Source organism: Passer domesticus, chromosome 29, assembly GCF_036417665.1.
Source record: "Passer domesticus isolate bPasDom1 chromosome 29, bPasDom1.hap1, whole genome shotgun sequence".
NCBI classification, from domain to species: domain Eukaryota; kingdom Metazoa; phylum Chordata; class Aves; order Passeriformes; family Passeridae; genus Passer; species Passer domesticus.
Genome location: NC_087502.1, coordinates 3,173,928 through 3,181,000, shown reverse-complemented (window position 1 = coordinate 3,181,000; position 7,073 = coordinate 3,173,928). Strand labels below are relative to the sequence as shown.

Genomic DNA, 7,073 nt, shown 5'->3' with positions numbered 1-7,073 from the left:
GTGGCAGTGCAGGCACAGCCCAGACAAGACTGGCACAGCCCAGGGGAATTATCCCGAGCAGGCTCAGGGCACTCTGGTACTGAGCAGTCCTGCTGGGGTCCCTCTGTGGGAGACACTTCCTGAAACCTGGCAGCGACTGCACAGGGTGCCCATGGTGGGGAAAGGACAGAGAGGGAGATCAAGGCTCCAGTGTGTCCTGAGTGGGCTTGACTATGTGCCCTTGGGCTGCGGGATGTGTCCCAGGGGAAAAGAGAGATGGAGCGACAGAAGAAGGTAGAAAGGGAGGGAGACAAGGGCAGGAGGGATGGAGGGATAGAGGGTTAGTTGTGGCACTCCTGCCGCAGTTTTCCCCAGTGCTTTAGCAAGAGTTTCAGGTGTGGGAGTGAGAGAGAGCCCCAGGGTCCTAGGCTGCTCCAGCAGCCCCTCCAGGGATGTTGCAAAGGGCATGGAAAGAAGGAGCAGGAGCCAGCCCAGAGTTCCTAAGGCCCCTGTGCAGCTTTGGCCATGTCCATTGACATCGGGCTCGCACGGCCTTACCCGACCCCCTTGCAGTGCCCTGTTCCCTGAGGTAGAAGGAGATCCCAGCACACCCTGAAAAATGTTCTCATCTGTGCTCTGATCTAGCTGAGATTGCTCAGAAGGCTTCTCCATTAGCTTGGCTGCATAAAGTTTTGAAGCCCTTGGAGTCTCCTGCAGGTATGTTCTCAGTGTGCCACCAAGGAATAATTGTTGACAGCCTGGAAGGAACCAGGTGACAGAAGCTTCTGTGGCTCTTGTGTTACAGATGTGTCTGCAGGGAGGACTTTTCCTGTTCCTTTGCTGATTCGTACACAGAAGCCTGTCTCCCATGGCAGGGGTGAGTAGTGTGCTCCTGCTGACCCCACAGGCTGAGCCCTGCTTTTGTGGGATCCATTCCTGGGAAACGGAACTACTTTCTCTTAAGGTCCTCTCAGGGGGAAGAGCAAAGGCAAAAAACAGAAGAAACCCCACGAGCCAAACAACATCCTGAAACACATCGTGACAGAACTGCACAAAGGCCATGGTGAGAGCATTTCCATTTCGCTCATGTTTCCCCTGGGTCTCAGCAGCCGGGGACTTTGGCTGCACATCTGGACACGCCGTGCCCAGCACAGCGGGAAGGGATCCATGGCAGCCTCGCTGCCCTGCTGCTCCTTTCTCAGCCTGGCCTGGCTGCAGCTTCTGCCCAGCCTCTGCAGAAAGGCATTTGGCATCAGCTGACAGGCTGCCCAAACTGCACCACTGGCCTGAAATCCTCTGCAATTTCCCAATCCCCAGGCCCATCCGGAGTGGTGGCTCTTTGGAGGAGGGAGGGCCATAGCGAGCCCCAAGGCACTGGAGGGATCAGGATTTTCCTGATCCTTATGCATGACTGGGACATGTGTTGCCTCCTGAAGAGGCCACCTCCCCAGTGCATAATGATTCCATCTGATCTAGCTGTGCCTCTTCCTTTCTCAAGGGATGGACAGAGAGGCTCTGTGGAAGGTGGCATTTCCTGAAGGAAGGGAAGAGATGCCAGGCACAGTCCCAGAAGGTAATTGCTGTGCCTCTGGGCCTGAGCCCTGCTGAGGCTTGAGCTGCCCTCTCTGCTGCGTGGCAGTGTGGGCACAGCCCGGACAAGACAGGCACAGCCCAGGGGAATTATCCCGAGCAGGCTCAGGGCACTCGGGTACTGAGCAGTCCTGCTGGGGTCCCTCTGTGGGAGACACTTCCTGAAACCTGGCAGCGACTGCACAGGGTGCCCATGGTGGGGAAAGGGCAGAGGAGGGGAGCAAGTCTCCAGTGTGTCCTGAGAGAGCCTGGATATGTGCCCTTGGGCTGTGGGAGCTGTTCCATGGGCAGGTGGGCAATCAGGAGGGAGGGTCAGAGGTTGGGAGGGATAGTTGTGGCACTACCTGCTGCAGTTTTCCCCAAGCATTTAGTGAGGGGTTCCTGTGTGATAATGAGGGAGGCCCAGGGCCCTGGGCTGCTCCAGCAGCCCCTCCAGGGATGTTGCAAAAGGCATGGGAAGTGTGTGGAGAGTGACCAGGAGCCACAGGCTCCCACAGCCTTACCCAACCCCCTTGCAGTGCCCAGTTCCTTAAGGCAGAAAGGGATCCCAGCACACCATGGAAATGGTTCTGATCTCTGTTCCCTTTTAGATTGGGATCACGACTTAGATCACTTGGAAACACTAGTAAATGGTGGTTTGAAGACCTTGCCAGATGTTGGAGGCAAGTTCTCAATGTACATTTCCTGACAGAATAATCAGTGTCCATGTGGCAAGAGCTCAGTCAAGTGGCATTTCCCTTAAGTTCCTCTGAAGGTTGATCAGTTCAGGAAATCTTGCCCTGCTCCATTCTGGAGCTTGGAAGGATCCCACAGGATTGCTGTCAGTGGAAGCATTTAGCTGTCCATCTTCCTCCCGTGTGCAATGCCAGTGTGTCCTTCCATGTGCTCTGTGCAGCCAGGGAGAAGGGCAGAGAGGGAAGGGGCTGGGCCCAGGGCTGTGCCCCGGGGCTGTGCTTGTGGCAGCTCCTTTGCCAGCCCCAGGGAGCCTGAGCTGCTCCTGCTGCCACTGCCAAGCCCTGGCCCTGCCTGGGGCTGGCTTTAGAGCGGCTGGCAGCTCCAGGGAGTCCTTTCTGCCCCGACTGCCCCGCAAGGGGCTCCTTCCATTCCAGTGTGGGGCCACTGCAGGCACGAGGTCCCCCTGCTCCTGAGTGGAAGGCAGAGCTGAGGGAGTGCCTTGGAGGGCACCAATCACCCAGGTGCCCTCACTGCCACTCAGGCCTGAAGGAGAATCTTCAACAGTGCCACAGCAGCTCTTCTGTCCTGCCTTTCTTTGCAGCTAACCCAGTTGGTGAAAGTGATCTGGCTTCCCAACCCACGTTCAGGATTGAGTCTCTGGGAGATGCTGAGGGTAGGTCAAGGCCTTTCCCCTGCGAGAGCTGCCGGCTCAAGACCCCAAAGATTGGCCAAGGAGGCAGCGCTGCAGGTGCCAGCACAGAACCATGCACATGTGTGCCCTTGCCCTGCACAATCCCCTCATGATTTCTGCTCAGCGCTGGCAGCTGTCTGGGGAAGGGAGAGCCCTGGCCCAGCCACAAAAGCCCAGATACTTTGTAAATCCTTTCCCCATTTTTGATAAGCATGCTGCCCTGAAGATGCCAGCAAAGAAATGGGGAATTGTTCCATCTGACCCAACTGTCCTTTTTTGTTTCTCAAGTGATGGACCAAAAGGCAGGGCTGAAGGAGGTGTTTCCCCAAGGAAGCAGTGGCTCATTGGCAGCCCCAGCTGCAGGAAGGAAGGCGATGGCAGCCACGGGCACAGGCACAGCAGGTAATTGCTGTGCCGGGCTCAGCCCTGGCCGGGGCTGTGTGGCAGCAGCTCTTCCCCCAGGGCCTGCCCTTGCCCAGCCCGGCAGCAGCCAAAGCTGGAGGCGCCTCGGCTTCCAGGCCTCTGGAGCTGGTTCAGAGCCCCGGGGAAACGGGACTGGTGCAGCAACGTCCCTCCCGCTGCAGCTGCTGCGGAGCTGGCCCTGAGTGCCCAGAGGCCCAAGGCACAGGAGCAGCCCCGAGCGGGAGCCCTGCCGCCAGCCCAGGGCCAGAGGCAGCCCTGGCTCCCGACTGAACAGGGGCTGTGCTGGTTCCGGACAGGGCCTGAGCCTGTCCCCTGGGGCTGGGGGAGCTGTCACGGGGCAGGGAGGGCCAGGGGTGGCAGTGGCTGCTCAGGGATGGCTTTGGCCCGTGTCCCTGGCAGCAGCCACTGCCCAAGCAGCTGCGCTGCCCCCGGGCTCTCCTCCCGGCCTGCTGGGCTTTGTTGGGTGGCACAGCCTGTGTCCAGGGGCGGCAAGGTGCCTGCAGGCCCCAGCTCTGGGGGAAACAGAGAATGTCCTGCCACCGTGCTGCCAGCCCAGCAGTGCAGCACAGCACGGGCTCACGCTCCCCATTGCTCCCACAGATGCAGCCGGCACCACAACACGTCTTCCCAATGCCCAGAAGGGCCTCGGAAGGGGCTTCTGTAAGGGAGCAGGCTGCTGGGCAGGGGTACTGACAGGCCTGCTTTTTTTGGAGTTTATCTTCATCTTATGCTGGGTCCAAATTAATTTTTACTGCAAGAGAAAATGGTGAGTGTTTTCTTCATCTTTCCCTGAAACAGCTGCTTATGAAAATCTAATGCAGACAGGAAACATTCGCAGGGAGGCCGCCATGGAGTTGTGGCCAGTCCATGATTCTCCAAATAACTCTGCTGAGGGTTCTGCTGCTGCCCAGTGCTTCCATTGGCCGCCTAATTGCTGGGCCTTGTCCTGGGGGGCCTGCTGGGGTTGCAGCCAGTGCTGGCTCCCACTGAGGCTGCCTGGCCCAGAGCAGCCCCAGGGGCACGGGGCAGAGGCAGAGGGAGGTGGGGAGGAGAAAGAGCAGGGCCGAGATTGCCCTTGAGAGGCAGAGGCGCTCTGGGGCCCGCTCCTGGCCAGGGACCCTGCCCAGAGCCGTCCCTGCAGGCCTGTGCCAGCAGCTCCAGCCGTGCTGGGGAGCCTTGCCAGCTCTGGGCCCTGCTGTGCAGGAGGGTCCCTGTGTGCCCCTGGCAGCTGGGGCCTCAGCCACCTCCTCTCTTCACAGGTGTTCCTGTGCATCTCCAGAAGACGAGCCAAAAAACAGAGGCAATGAGAACCTGATCGTTTATCCCAGGTCTTCACTTCCGCCCCTATTTGCCCTGCCGTGTCTGCATCACCATCCATGAGTCCATTCCAAAACCCACCCCTCCACAATGTGTCCCTCTGCTCCTGAGCCCCCTGGTCCTGTTCCCCGGCCAGGACTGAAGGTGGGCAGCCCTTGTCTGGCAGGGCAGGTCTTGGCCCATATTTTATGTTCAAATAAATATTTGGAGCTTTCACAACTATGTCCAAGTGGTAGCAGCAGCAAAGCCCACCCGGCAGCAGCACTGGCTGAGCTCCATGCCCAGGAGCAGGGGCTGCTGTGACCAGCGGCGGGGCCCCGAGGGGATGGGGGAGCCTATGCTGAGCGTCCCTGGGCTGAGGGCACATTTCCTTCTGGGTGATCAGCTGGGCCTGGACCTCATGAGGTTCACTGGGATATTTTGGGTTCCCTGCTGAGGAGTGCAGGGATCCCTCATGAGGCACAAAGGAGTATTGATGGCCTCTCCTAAGGTGTGCAGGGATCCCTCATGCAGTGGGCAGCAGGGTTAAATTTGAGGGGGTTTTTTACTCTTCTCAGCACAGCACAGGGACACTTGGCCGAGGTTTTGCCAAGCTGGGAGAAAGCCTCTTGCAAAGCCTTGGGCCCAGCCTGTGGGCACAGCGGGCGGCGCAGCCCATCCCCTGGGCCAGTCCGGGCTGCTCAGGCCGGGCCGGGCCGGGCCAGGCTCGGGCCCCGGCAGGGAAGGGCCGCGGCCCTGGGCTCTGCTGAGGCTGCGGAGCTCCGGCCTGTCCTGTGCTGCAGCCCAACACATTGACAGCCATGGCCGTGCCCTGGGCCACCGCAGGCACCCAGGGCTACAGCTGAGGCCGCGCCTTCTCCCACTGAAGGGAGGCTGGCTCTGTTCCCTCGGAGGCCACAGCTTAGCTCCCAGCACCTTTGTGAACCTGCCTGCTGGGGAAATGCTGGGGGCCAGAGTGTTCCAACCCTTCTCACTGGGAAGTGTGGCTGGTGGTGTAGGGATTTTAACATTTTTTCCCTCTAAATTTGTGTCCTGGCAGAGGGTTAAGTTTGCTTGCTCTCAGTAGGGCGCTTTTCTTCTTGGCGGTCAGTTGGGTTTCAATGCAGCCAGGGTTGAAAGAGGATCTCTGGCCGCTTGGGCCGTGGTTGTGGGACACCTTGGCTTCATCCTTCCTTTGGCTGTGATTTGCACTGGTGCTTGTGCAGGCATTTTACAGTAACTGGCTTCAGTTTGTTCCTCCTGGTACCAAAAACCGAGACTAAACCTCTTTAACACCACTGTAGTATTAAGAGGCAGGCCTTACTTTCTTGACTTGCTGGATGCACAGGCCATTGGCATCACAGGGCCTTCTTGGTGGGGTCTTCAGATACCCTGGTGGTCACTAAGGAAGGAAGCTTTTTTTTCTGGGAAAAACATACTTTCCCATGTGTGGAAAAGAATAACCTCTCACTTCCCCCTCCCTTTCTATACAAAGTGATACAGGCAAGTGCATTCATATACCTCTATCTTCCCTATCTATCCATCTATCTATCTATCTATCTATCTATCTATCTATCTATCTATCTATCCTATTAATCTATTGTGATGTTGCGTTTTATTCAACTGGTATGCTCTATCTCGAAAATGTACCTCTTGAAAATATATGGTTTATTCCAAGCTGTGTTCCTCCCCTGAAGTCTCATCAATCTGCAATCCCATTGACCCAAATCTTATTTCGCACCCACTTTGAATTTCCCTCTTAAGCTGTGCAAGCAAGAACAGATTCTCTCATGTCCCATCTCTCCCCTAGGCTCCCCCTCTCTCCCCCTCCCTTTCCCTTTCCCCCTTCTCCCTCAGAAACCATGTTACATCCGGGGCTGGGACCCCAATAAACCCTCATCTAATCAGCACCCTCAGAAGCCGTGTGGAGTCTCCTTGCGTGCCTGCTGCTGCCAGCGAACTCACAGCCCAAGGGGCCCTCCGGGGACTCCCCGGGGAGCTCCCCTCAAAGGAACTGCTACAATCTATGAAATATTTCTATGCACGATATTTTGTTTATTTGGAAATTATGACACATCACTTGAGAGCTGGAAAAGAAAACCATCCATCTTTGATATAGCAAAGCTTGGGTGGAGGAGCAAACCTGAACTGTGATTTCCTTCTTGCTAGACATATGCTGGCTTCTTTAGATTGACTTTGAACCAAAATCCTGCAAAGCAGGAAAATGACTGGTGGCCATCACTCTGATATCCTTAAAAGCACTTTTTTCATTTTAATTGTTTTCATCTACGATGGCTGGTAAATACCTTTCTTCCTTAAGTTATGTGCTGGCAATATTGGAGGTAGAAAATAACATAATACTGCATATTTTAGATACTTGATAGTTTTCTTGTGAAATTTTCTGGCAGTATCTCCTGCC

General features: G+C 56.5%; 1 long non-coding RNA gene across 2 annotated transcripts; it reads left to right on the top strand.

Moving 5' to 3' along the window:
* The first annotated feature begins 622 nt into the window (after window positions 1–622).
* LOC135287449 (uncharacterized) lies at window positions 623–1,556 on the top strand. 2 transcript variants are annotated; one of them, XR_010351131.1, is made up of 4 exons: window positions 623–696; window positions 785–856; window positions 944–1,042; window positions 1,478–1,556. It is a non-coding gene; the product is annotated as an uncharacterized LOC135287449 (long non-coding RNA). The 2 variants fall into 2 exon arrangements; XR_010351130.1 differs by having other exon boundaries at window positions 785–1,042.
* Window positions 1,557–7,073: the final 5,517 nt, after the last annotated feature.